This window comes from Eriocheir sinensis, unplaced genomic scaffold (assembly GCF_024679095.1).
Source record: "Eriocheir sinensis breed Jianghai 21 unplaced genomic scaffold, ASM2467909v1 Scaffold46, whole genome shotgun sequence".
In the NCBI taxonomy this organism is placed as follows: domain Eukaryota; kingdom Metazoa; phylum Arthropoda; class Malacostraca; order Decapoda; family Varunidae; genus Eriocheir; species Eriocheir sinensis.
This window is the reverse complement of record NW_026111787.1, coordinates 943,244-955,960: the sequence shown is the minus strand read 5'-3', so window position 1 is coordinate 955,960 and position 12,717 is coordinate 943,244.

Sequence of the window (12,717 nt, the reverse complement as noted above, 5' to 3'; positions counted from 1 at the left end):
CATTCAATATAATAACGATAATAACAGCTGACTGATGGCCCCCACGCACTAATTATCGTGTCTGAAGTGTTGTGCCAATAAAAATACAGACAAACAGCTGTTCCAGGGGGGAGGCACCAATTAAAAAAAAAAGCAATGTAGCATTAAAGGCAATTATAGTAGGCTACTTATTTAAAGTAATGCACACTTTCCGTCATTATGTCCTACATAGCTCATTCACATAGGCATACTAAATATAATCACATAAATAATATCTTTTACAGTAACTTCATACAGGTAGGAATAAGGAATAAGTTTCGTATCTGTGACTTGGAGGGACGGGTGCGTCGTCTGCCGCGCTCACCGTCACCCGCGAGCGTACACACCCGTCCCTCAAAGCCAAGGATACAAAACTTATTCCTTAATACAATGATTCCTACCTGTATGAAGTTACTGTAGAAGATACTTTTTATGTGATTATATTTATTATGCCTATGAAAACTGGCATAATTATTATTGTACTTTGTTTCTTAGGTGACGTCACTGATTGTCAGAGTAGAGTACCAACATTCAATTAAATTACGAATATTTTTTTAATCATGAAAATAGCAAGATTATCTCAATCATATATATTTGGTACGTGTCTTTGATACAATGCATGACGTCATGAACAGCCAATCAGGTGGAAGGGGGGGCGGAGCCCGCATTGGGGAGAGGCTTTTTAGTGTAAATAATTATTATTAGCCAAGTAATTTGGACAGACTATAGCAGTAAAGTTAAAAGCTACTGCTAAAAGGAAAACAGCTTCAAGCAGCACTTCTAAAAGTACTGCTAGGAGTCTTTATTAATACCGCCCCTGGTCTTAACCACCAAATGAACAGAGATAGAACAAGATATAGTTAACTAATATTTTATTCATACTTTGCTTCTTTCTCTTTTGAAAATTAGTATATGCAATTGCAATATAACACGTTTTCTTAGATAAGTGCCTTAACCCCTTAACTCCGGGTGACGACATATGTCGACATTACCTAAAAAGTCCCTCACCCCGGGTGACGACGTATGTCGTCTTACCAATTTTTGAAAAATGCACCAATATTAGTGGCTTCCAGAACATTCTGGGAGTGGAAAATTCCATCATCCATCATCCCGCGCACTCCCGCCACCTCAAGCCGCCCTCCAGGCACCGCCCCTCCTTACTCCCTGTCATCACCGTTTTACACCCGGCACCAACACACGCACAGGCACGTACCACTGCCCCGGCACTCACTCACTCAGTACACTCACTCAGTACGATTGACACACGGCAATCGTGGGCGCGACAGCGAGGAATACAATGTGTAAACAGCTTGGTGTGGTAGGTATACAAACACGTAGACAATGCAACGCAATACGTAAACATTGGCAAACAGACGGGTGAAGGAAATGTACATTATTTTTCACTTTTGTCGCGAAAAATACAATAATTTTAGTTTTAGGTGTAAACAATGACATTCCAGTGCAAACAATGCGTTTTTTTTGTATTTTATAGGTTCAGTAAAGGGGCCATAAGTCATGTATGCTCAATTTGCCACCGAAACTTACAACTTTTTCACAAAATTTTCATGCAAACAAGAAGCAAACAACACTTGGAAATCGTTTACGGCGGATTTTCTTGGTTGATACTGATACCACACACTCATATATCATGAACAAACATTTTTTTTCTTCAAAATTCAATGTTTTTTGGGGTGTAAACAATTATCGTGGGTGTAAACAATCACTACTTGTGATTTTCTTCAATGAATAAGCATAGCCACACAACGGTGTAACTCACATACGTCATTTTTACCTCTTCATTTCATATGTATCGCGTAAACAAGTCACTGTTTATAATGTAAACAATGATGTTTGTTTGCCACTGTACCTCATATATTGCTACAATACACTTGCAGTCACAAGCAATGGAATGATGTTTTTTTTTCATAAAAAAAAGTACAATCATCCAATAAATTTAGATGTAAACCCATAAACAGTTTTTTTTTTCAGGCCAGCCAACTCTGCAAACAAACAGTGTTCTGCGCTAGTACCATTTCACAGAAAAAACGCGTGTTAACGTGCCCCACTTGTTTATGCAAACAACCGAAATTCCTTGTGAAAACAAAGTGATACTGTGTATATATGAGCTCAGTATTATATAAACAGCTTTGTGAGTGTGTGGTACGTCCATGCGTGCTGGGAAGTGCCAATAAATGGGGGCAAACTACCCTTGTTTGCTCACCCCCCCAGACTTCACTGTCTACGTACCGGTCAAACAACACCGCCATCTTGAAGTCCAAGGATGTACTTTCATATGCTGTTTGGTTTATTGCTCTGGGTTAAGTATTTTTTTTTGGCGAATATTTTCCCAAGGGCAACGTTTGCCCAATTATTCCAGACTGCAGCACAACACTGCTGAAATATGCCCGGGGTTTAAGGGTTGAACAGTGAATTGTTATTCTATCTGTTCTCTACTAATAAAAAATAAAAAAATCCACCTTGTTAAAAATTAGCACTGGACATGATCTAAGCATGTTATATTGTAAGTTTTTTTTTTTTTTTTACATTGCAGCCTATTGCGCCGGTAGGCTTCTTCCAGGTGGATCCTGATGGTCGGTCCAAGGCTTCTTTCCGGTAGGTCCTGATGGTCGGCCCAGCCCGTTCTGGCGCAGGCGAGTGTTTATAGTGGCGCCATTTTGCATTGGCTCATGCTGCCCTCCCAGAGCTCATCTTTGATCCTAGAATCTAGAGTCCGGGTTGATAGGTGGTCTTCTGGACAGCATGTGGGTAGTTTTAAGCCACTCGGCGGCGGCTGAAAAATCCCAGCTTGGTGGCACCGGGCGGGGATTGAACTCGCGTCCTCCTGAACACGAGGCCGTTACTTTGACGACTCAGCCACCGCCTCCCCATACACTACCCTCTCAAGTTTTGCGGTTTCTGAGTTTAGAGCTTAGTCCTAAATTCTTACCATCCTGACTTTTGCGCACTTTCACCGTGAGTTTCACGCTGCTTTGACATGTACGAGTCACGTCTGCCTACCGTCGGCATCACGTGCGCTGCCTTAACCCGTACAGCCCCACGCTGTTTTGAGCTCTTCTTCACCTCAATCCCGAGCCCCTATCAGTTTTTTTTATTGCATAAATCAATTGGAAATGATCTAAACCTAAGGGAAAGGGTATAATAACACTCATATCAGCTTATTTTTGCCTCTCTGGGGGATGTTACGGATGGTGCTGCCGAGCGTCCTCCCGCCAACTCCCCACATCTTGCGCGCCACTCTGACGCTGTATTATTCTTGCTTTAGTGATGTTTGTAAGCAGTATGATTATCTCTTTGACTACGTACATGCACAACTGCGTAAAATTTATAGTAATAACTAAATACATATTATTTGTGTGTAAATTTATGTCATACATTCACTTTTATTGTTGTCTCTTTCGATCTTACTGTCAATCATTATTGTCTTGGTAATAATATGTAAGAAACACAAAATGTTTTTGATATAGACTAGTTAGTGTTGAGTTCACTATGGTTGTGGCTGGGTGTGGTGGGAGTCAGGCGCTCTCCCTCTCTCTCTCAAACAAACAGCGACGGTGCACTAGTGACTGACAGCCAACACATTGCAAACCTCTTAAACAATTACTTTTCCTCGGTGTTTAATACTAACAGTCTTCCTCCCGCTACCACCAACACCAGTACTAATGTAAATCTCGAGCATGCATTGCCTAATTTTGAAATAACAACCGATGAAGTCCTTAAAGCTCTCCATCCACTTGAAATAAATAAAAGTCCCGGACCCGATAAAGTATATCCTATACTGCTTAAAGAAACAAAGAGCGAAATACTCTCCTCCCTCACAACCGTATTCAATATGTCCTTGCGACAAGGCATCGTCCCTTCGGATTGGAAAAAGGCTAACGTGACACCGATTTTTAAGAAAGGAGACAAAAAAATACCAGGTAACTACCGACCCATTAGTCTAACTTCAATTGTAGGTAAGCTACTTGAGCATAATTAGAGACAAAATTGTGAGTTACCTCGAAAGCCACTCATTAATTGGGGATTCACAACATGGCTTCCATAACAAAAGATCCTGCCTATCAAATCTATTGACCTTTTATAACAACCTCTTCTTAGTTTATGACGTAACCAAATCATTGGACGTAGTCTATCTTGATTTCCAGAAAGCGTTTGATAAAGTCATAAATTACTTTATAAATTAAAGCAGATAGGTATTGACGGTCAAGTAAACCAATGGATTGTGAATTGGTTGAGCAACAGACAACAAAGAGTTGTGATTGACGGATCTAACTCAGTGTGTGCGGCGGTCACTAGTGGCATCCCTCAGGGCTCAGTTCTTGGCCCAGTGCTCTTCATTATTTACATCAACGACGTGGATGCTGGACTCAATAATCGCATTAGTAAATTTGCAGACGACACAAAGATTGGTAACTCGGTTCTCACTCACGAAGACAGGCAAAGCCTCTGTAACGGTCCAAATGTGTAATGAGTGAACGAGTATGGAATGCAAGTGAGTGAATGATTATATATTACAACAAACAAGCAAGTGAGCGGATGTGTGGACGGGTGAACGAGTGTGTGTGATAAGTAGAGATTATTGGCGTGAATGAGGGTGTGAATGGATGAAGGGCTGTTCTGAAATCCCTCATCTTCAGTCTCGAACCCTAGAATGATTATTAGTTAGCGAGGAGCAAAGGCGAGAGGGCAAGGCAGGGAGAAGCACGGGCCAGTGAGGAGACGAGCACCACTACAGCACGGAGGGCAACCAGGGAGGAGACAGAAACCCTGAGATACAGGCAGACAGTGAGAGGCAGAGAGCGAGACCGACGAGCGGTGAAGGACGCACGTTAAGAGGTTGGCATGACCGTCCATCACAGCCCTGTGAACACCACTGCAAGCACGGCAGAGGCGAGGCAAGGCACAGCAAAGCTCAGCAAGGCGAGGCGAAACAAAAGCACGGCAGAAGCAGCCTCTTTAACAACGCCTTAAACCAGCCTTGCCGTCATAACCACCTCCACGGCTTCTGCAGCCACGCCTCAGCTCGTAAACCACCCAACCACGGCCTCTTCAACCACGCCTCTTCAACAACGCTGCTGCAGTTACCTGCCCCGGCAGTCTACCCCCCCCCCCCCCCCCGCCGGCGCCTCAATCGCCCCAGTGCCCTCCTCCATCCTGCACCAGTCAGCACTTCAACACAGATAAGCATTCAGATGTTCCCCAATCTCCCTGATAGTTAGTTAGGCTCAATAATATTCCGTTATGTATGTATTCACTTAAAACTGTCACTCCGCTAACTGCCCAGGGGCTGTAACTATATTCATACATAAGAAAAGTTGTTAAGTTACTGTAAGTGCTATAATTTCAAGCCTGTCAACCTGCCATTTGGGCATTACTGAACACACACCCACACACGCACGTTATCACCACTTCCCCCTTGACTAAACATTGTCTCAGAGTGGTTCACACGGGAATCCACCCACCTTCCATCATTACCGCACTAAAACCCAGAACGAGTGTTCACTTGTCCTGAGGCTTGTCTCAACATCATTGACAACCGCTCGGAAATAGCCAGACGACCACCCCGCTACCACATTACCATCTAAACAGTGGCCGTCAGAAGGAATGTAGCGTTGGCTTGAAAAAAAGACGTTACACCTCCAAGAGGATTTGCACAAAATTTCAGTTTGGTCGGATAGATGGGAGATGCCCTTTAACGTAGACAAGTGCCAGGTCCTTCAAGTTGGAACAAGAAATAAGAAGTTCGATTACAAAATGCGCGGCGTTAAACTCACAAGCGTTCAATGCGTTAAGGACCTGGGGGTCAAAATCACGTCAAACCCCAAATTCTCACATCAATGCATTGATGCAGCAAATAAAGCGAACAGAATGTTGGGCTTCATTGAAAGAAACTTTTTATTCAAGAATAAAGATGTAATAATTCCGCTCTACAATAGTTTCGTCAGACCCAACTTGGAATATGCGGTACAGTTTTGGTCTCCTCACCATTTTTTTTTTTTTTTTTTACAGCAAAGGAGACAGCTCAAGGGCACAAAAAAGTAAACATTAATAAAAAAAAATAAAAAAAGCCCGCTACTCGCTGCTCCTAAAAAGAATCCAAAGAGGTGGCCGAAAGATAAGTCAGTTTCGGGAGGAGAGGTGTCCTGATACCCTCCTCTTGAAAGAGTTCAAGTCGTAGGCAGGAGGAAATACAGATGAAGGAAGATTGTTCCAGAGTTTACCAGCGTGAGGGATGAAAGAGTGAAGATGCTGGTTAACTCTTGCATAAGGGGTTTGGACAGTATAGGGATGAGCATGAGTAGAAAGTCGAGTGCAGCGGGGCCGAGGAGGGGGAGGCATGCAGTTAGCAAGTTCAGAAGAGCAGTCAGCGTGGAAATATCGATAGAAGATAGAAAGAGAGGCAACATTGCGGCGGAATTTAAGAGGTAGAAGACTATCAGTATGAGGAGGAGAGCTGATGAGACGAAGAGCCTTTGCCTCCACTCTGTCCAGAAGAGCTGTGTGCGTGGAGCCCCCCCACACATGAGATGCATACTCCATACGAGGGCGGACAAGGCCCCTGTATATGGACAGCAACTGTGCAGGGAGAAGAACTGGCGGAGACGGTACAGAACGCCCAGCCTCGAGGAAGCTGATTTAGTAAGAGATGAGATATGAAGTTTCCAGTTGAGATTTTGAGTTAAGGATAGACCGAGGATGTTTAGTGTTGAGGAAGGTGATAGCTGGGTGTTGTCAAAGAATAGGGGATAGTTGTTTGGAAGATTGTGTCGAGTGGATAGGTGGAGAAACTGTGTTTTTGAGGCGTTGAAGGACACCAGGTTCTTCTTGCCCCAATCGGAAATAATAGTAAGGGCTGAGGCTAAGCGTTCTGCAGCCTCCAGCCTTGAGTCGTTAAGTTCCTGAAGGGTGGGTCTTCTATTAAAAGAAGTTGAATAATGCAGAGTGGAATCATCGGCGTATTAATGGATAGGACAGTTCGTTTTGGAAAGATCATCATCAATGAACAACAGAAAAAGAGTGGGAGATAGGACAGAACCCTGTGGGACACCACTGTTAATAGATTTAGGGGAAGAACAGTGACCGTCTACCACAGAAATAGAACGGTCAGAAAGGAAACTGGAGATAAAGGTACAGAAGGATAGAAACCGTAGGAGGTAGTTTAGAAAGCAAAGATTTGTGCCAGACCCTATCAAAAGCTTTTGATATGTCCAGCGCAATAGCAAAAGTTTCACCGAAACGGCTAAGAGAGGATGACCAAGAGTCAGTTAAGAAGGCTAGGAGATCACCAGTAGAACGCCCCTTGCGGAACCCATACTGGCGATCAGATAGAAGGTCAAGTGGAAAGGTGCTTTTGAATCTTACAGTTGAGATTGATTCAAAAGCTTTAGATAGACAAGAAAGTAAAGCAATAGGACGGTAGTTTGAGGGATTGGAGCGGTCACCCTTCTTAGGTACAGGCTGTGTGAAGGCATACTTCCAGCAAGAAGGAAAGGTAGATGTTGACAGGCAGAGGCGAAAGAGTTTGACCAGGCAGGGTGACAGCACATGCACATGCAAAGGACATTGCTAAATTAGAAGGTGTTCAGCGTCGGGCAACAAAAATGATCATTTCCTTGTGCAACAAATCCTATGAAGAAAGGCTTTCCACCCTTAACATGTTCTCTCTTGAGAAACGTCGCCTCCGAGGAAAACTGATCGAATGTTTTAAAATACTTAATGGTTTCACGAATGTAGACAGAACAAAATTGTTTATGATCGATGACACTTTGCGAATGAGGAACAATGGCATAAAACTCAAATGTAGACAAGTAAATTCAGACTGCACCAAATTTTTCTTCACCAACGTTGTAGTGCGAGAATGGAATAATCTCCCACCGTCAGTGGTCCAGTGTAACACGATTGACTCCTTTAAAAACAAGCTCGACCGTCACTTCCTTGAACTTAATATTAACTAGAGTAGAAAAGCAACGTTTTGGAGCCATCTGATTAGTGTAAATTCACTTCGGTTTAAGGACAGACCACCTAGTCTGGACCATGGGGTCTGTGTGGTCTGATTTTCTATGTAAATCTATGTTAATCTCTCTCTCTCTCTCTCTCTCTCTCTCTCTCTCTCTCTCTCTCTCTCTCTCTCTCTCTCTCTCTCTCTCTCTCTCTCTCTCTCTCTCTCTCTCTCTCAAAGAGACAGAGAGAGCTACCACATGTCCAATTTGGAAACCCTTGCAATGGCTACCATACAAGCTGCCTAAGTAAAGGAAGAAGTTGGTGTTGGATACAGACGGCAGCGGGCCTCGGTGTACAAATGCGGTGTTGGTTAAAGTCGACAGCGGGGTTGTACCTTGGGTTGTATGGGTTAAAAGGCGGTGTCACAATGGCCGTTTTCCTCCAACCATTGGGGACATGGGCAACCGTAATTGCCCGCATGCTCAACCGGGAGCAAGTTGTCGGTTGTCTGTACGGATGGAAAACAGTGGTCGGTACGAGCATACTGTTTTCCGATCTGAGTGCTCTCGTCTTGCAGCAAACAAAGTTAACCTACGCTGGCGTCTTTGACTTGTAAAAGAACAGGTGCTCGTACACCTAGGGACGCTTTCACAGTCACTTTTGTTTGTACAGATCTTTACCAATGAGCGGCGATCGCCACTACCACTAAGAAATACGCTGTCACAGTTGTCTTTCGCGGCAATGTTTGTTTGCAGCACTACCAGAGATTGGAACCTCTGGTAACGGAGCTCTGGTAGTCACGGGGGCTCCCCAATGAAGCTTACCAATGACATTATATAGTAATTAGTACAAATTCTTGCTCTTAAGTGGTTATATTACTTCTTTATACAGACGTAAAGAAAAATTAAACAATACAGTAACACGTTGCAGAGCTTCAATGGTAATATGAGAAAAAACTTGGAATATGAATGACATGAACTCACTTCACCTGCTGACCAGTAAACGTCCTGCTGAGAATTTCAATTTGATTATTTAATGGTTTATTGTTGTAAAAGTACACAATTGAGCAGAAGAGAGCTAGGACTTTAATACTTGTTACCATTATTCACCTGTTAGGCCTTCTTGGCCAAACTTTCATATTATTCTAGACAGCCTCATTATGTATATATGCATAGGGCATACAAATAACAAAATTAGCCCTGTTATGTAAAAAATGAATGTGGTCTGGTAAACAAGTGTGACTAATGAACAAATGTAATGAATGTAGGTGAGGGGTCTGTCTTGCTGACATGTGTTAAATAACAAAACTTTAATACTTGTCACCATTATCAAATACATTTTCACCTATTATCCCTAGGAAATATTAGGATGTCAGCAAATTTGAGCGCTGTATCAGCGAGACACTTCATCATATTTATTCTTCACAGTTATTATTTATATTTATTCTTCACGTTTACTCTTTGTACGTGTATTTTTCACATTTATCCTTCATAGTCCTCCGCTCAGCTGATGTAATGTTGACATTTCCCGCCGCTCAGGCACGCCAACACTGCCGAACCACACGCCTTCGCCTCGTTGTGATCGTTACCACGCTGGAAGTCGCCAATACCACGAAAACAGCGACTGTGAAAGCCTCGATGGTAATGACTGCTACCAGGATGGTAGGGCCTTTGGTTAGGGTGTATACCAGATGACTGTGAAAGCGGCACCTAGTCACCACTCGTAAACCAAGCCGTTTTCAGTCATTTTTGGGGCTCGGAAATCAAAATGCTCGTACACTAAGGCACTCGCAAACCAAAATTATTAATGTATTTATTTGTTTAGCCCAGCTTCTAACCATTACCTGTGGCCCTCTCCCACCACCCCAAGCACCCACTTGCTTCCCGGCGTTTGCTAGGGTAAGAGGCCTCGTTGCCTTCCCCACCCTGCAAATATTACGTGGATTTATAATCCATTCCCTTCTTGTTTATATTAAAGTATATATTCTCAAGTATATTGTATCGTTTATTAATTTGAGTTGCTTCTCGGCGTTTGCTAAGGTCCATTTGTGGCTAGGCCTTGGCGCCCGCTGTCTCGTGTGCACACACACACACACACACACACACACACGCTCCCAAACCCCCTTCCTCGCCCCGACGTGTGTTTCAAAATGTAGTCTTGGCTCTCACCTTGTTGCAGACCCTAGTCCCTTCTAGAGATTGTAAGGAAGTGTCATGGGAAAACTGGTCAACGGAAGGAAGTGGGGGAACAAGGTTTTGGAATTGGTTACAGATAACTTCCTCACACAGTGGGTGGAGGAAAATACGAGATTCAGAAGAAATGACGAAGCATCTAGATTGGACTTGATAAACACCAGGGAGCCGGATATCATAGAGCAGATGAACTAGAAGAGTGATCATGTCCTTATCGAATACATATTACGAGAAGGTAGAAAAATCAGGAATGAGGACTACAGGAAAGAATGGTTCAACTTTAATAAAGCAAATTTTGAACAATTTAGGAAGCATTTTGAGGCAGCATTATGGGATTTTTTTTGAGGCTGGCAATATGGAAGAAATATGGGCTATCTTTCTACGGATTTACAATGAAGGAGTGGAAAAGTGGGTACCAAGGATGAAAGTTGGCCAGAAATCAGGAGAAGAGTGGTATGATAGAAAGTGTGAAGACACCAAGCAGGATAAGGAGAAGGCATGGAATAAATGGAGAAAAAATAGGAGGATAGATCTATGGAATGAGTACAAAAGGAAGAGGAATGCATATGTCAGAGTAAGAAGAGAAGAAAAAAGGAATATTGAGAAAAATATTGTGGATAAGTGCAAAGACCAGCCAAAACTGTTTTATAAGTTTATAAATGGAAAACTGAAAAATAGAGATGAGATCCAGGAAGTTAAAGTTAATGGTGAAACTTTTGATAGTATAAGTGAAATAGTAGGCTATGGAGAGAGAGAGAGAGAGAGAGAGAGAGAGAGAGAGAGAGAGAGAGAGAGAGAGAGAGAGAGAGAGAGAGAATGGGTCATTTTGAAGCCAGAGTTGAAGGCGGCTGCCTTACGATTGGCTGACGGTTCTGAAAACACGCTATGATTCGCTGGGAGTCCGATGACATCATTGCCGACACTCACGTGTGTGTGTGTGTGTGTTGTTATTCGATCCACGTATTTATGTGGCTGAGTCAAGATGGATGGGTTGGCCATGCACGCGCAGTGATGACAATGAGAACTGGCATGGAGGAACCACAGGCACGCCACACCCACAACTGTTTCTTCCTTCCATTTAACAGCAGCAACAAGTCCACAACTTGGGTAATGGCAGCACAAGCTGCGACAGCCCTTACTTTAGCAGATGACGCCATGTTGATACAGGGCAAGTGCTTTGTTTACGTTGTGGATGTGGATACGGGCAACCGACCTTGGCCGTGTGTGACGCACACCAGGAAAAGTTGGAGTTGCCGGTTGGCCTAGGTGGCACCAACTCGGTGGGAAGAAAAAAGCCCAGTGTGACACCAGCATATGGATAACCGTGAACTCGTTCCCGGTTGGGGCGTTGCCCATAACCCCAACGGTTGGACGAAAACAGCCATTATGACACCACCTTAAGCCGCTGATAGGGCCCAGTGGGCACAACACGTGAATTTCACGTGAATGTCTAATGGAAATCTTGTGGATTACTTGTGTACTCGTGTTTTCACTAGATATTCACGAGTTACGCACGTGTATAACTTGATCTAACATTCACGTGTATAACTGGGTCCCAATTCACGTGGTTTTCCCAGGTATTACTGGCAGAGAAATTCATGTGTATAACTGTTCCAATAATTCAGGTGGAAACTATGTGTGTAAAACACAAGTTTGCATTTTATGTACATATATCATATATGTATCCTACATCTTATTCTATATATCTCGGGGTAATTCTCAACTTATTAATAGTTATAATATATATATATATATATATATATATATATATATATATATATATATATATATATATATTTTTATATATATATATATATATATATATATATATATATATATATGTATATATATATATATATATATATATATATATATATATATAATATATATATATATATATATATATATATGTATATATATATGTATATATATACATATATATATATATATATATATATATATATATATATATATATATATATATATATATATATATATATATATATATATATATATATATATATACACATATCACGTATTCTACGATCTCATCCAAACTTACTTACATATACAAGTATAACTCTCTCTCTGTGTGTGTGTGTGTGTGCGGGCGGGAGCTTGCGCGTTGCCAATCAGAATGCTAGATATTATAGCACATTATGCTATATTTACTCTATTACCAATAAGGTTGTGGCTCATCATGTACTTATATAAATATTATAATTCTGCTAAATAATGAATTTTTAAATTGTAAATCACATAAATAGCCTTTTATTTGTTCTCAATTGACCGCAATTATGGCTTTAGCATTATGCGCTGAAAATCATCGCTCTTGACAACACTGAACTGAACTAAAATAAATCCAACATTTTCCCGCTTAAATTGCCTCACTCGGGACTTTCGTGATGAGCGGCCAATAACAGATTTCTGCCTATGTTTTGTCCCATTACCGGGTTTTCCTCTCCCTCTGGAGTGCATTAAGAGATATTGAAGACCCTGCTCGTGGACCAAAGGACAGTGAAATCACGGCAAACGATGTGGGTTGTGG